Consider the following 1,224-nt stretch of genomic DNA (forward strand, 5'->3'; position numbering starts at 1 on the left):
TTTCAAGCTTTCATTTTCATCCTTTTTCTGAAAGCTTTCCCTGACATTTCTCTCCAAGGCACAATTTTTTTAGGTCTTAGATTTAGGAAACAACATTAGAAGGTACTTGAGTGATTCCTAATGCCATTTTCTATTTTTGAGTCACACTGTTAATTTTTTTTTATTGCTATAAGCTTGTGTTATTAAAAAAAATTGGAAGAAGGTGAAACCCAGAGGCACAGAATCAGAAGGTTTGCTCCTTCATGTGAACACTGGGGCCTGGAGCAGTTAGTGGTTAAGAAAGTCATAGCAGAGAGCTGGGAGTCACATCTCAGAGAGGGTTCAAGGAGTCTCCTGGGACCAAGGAGCCTACGCAAGGGCTCACAAAGTCATTGGTTAGCTTGGAAGTAAGGACATACTTGCAAGGAGCACATGGGGAGATCTGTACAATCTTTTTTATTTCTCTTCTAGCTTCTCTGAGCTTTCTCTGTTTAAAAAATAAAACCCCTACTTTTCTTTGAAACTTGTGGTTTTGTGTTTAAAAACTTTTTGGTCTTCTTTGGAGAGCTTACTGTGAGGAGAACACCTAGACAGATCCTTCTGAAGGCCAGCTCAGGACCTTGTCACAGTCACATTTTGAAGTCCTGCTCATTAAAGTCATAGTTTCTCGACTTACATGAGATTTTGAGAGAGTGCACTTGGAATGTTTAAAATATGTAATAATAACAATTAGCATATATACTGGCATATATATTTTACCTTTCATCTATCTATGGATTTATTTGTAATTAGCATTTAACTATGCATATCAGATTGCTTAGGAAATAGTGAGTGAATTCAGATTGCAGTTTGAAAAATAAAGACTTAGCCAGAATTTTCAAACCAAAGCATGTAAGAACAGTAATTTTCCAGGGTGCTGAGCACCTCTGTTCAGGCAGCTTCTGGTCGTGTGTAGACAAGACACACCATGTGATGGTGTGCATGATCCTTATCTATAGATAAGGTAACATGATATGCATGCTAGCAACCTTACCTGAATCAGCACCTCCCATGAGAGGTGCAACCTTTGCCATGAATATTGCTGTCACATCCTGCTTATTTGCCCACCTACCCTAAAAAAGATACTCTTTTTATGCCAGTCACTTCAAAATGGCTTATAATCATACATAGTCATGTAAGTTATGACTATGAAAACTTAGCAATTCAGCTGAACATGTAATATCTGGTTTTAGAAATATCACAGTT

This window comes from Mesitornis unicolor, unplaced genomic scaffold, assembly GCF_000695765.1.
Source record: "Mesitornis unicolor isolate BGI_N332 unplaced genomic scaffold, ASM69576v1 scaffold6188, whole genome shotgun sequence".
Lineage (NCBI taxonomy): Eukaryota > Metazoa > Chordata > Aves > Mesitornithiformes > Mesitornithidae > Mesitornis > Mesitornis unicolor.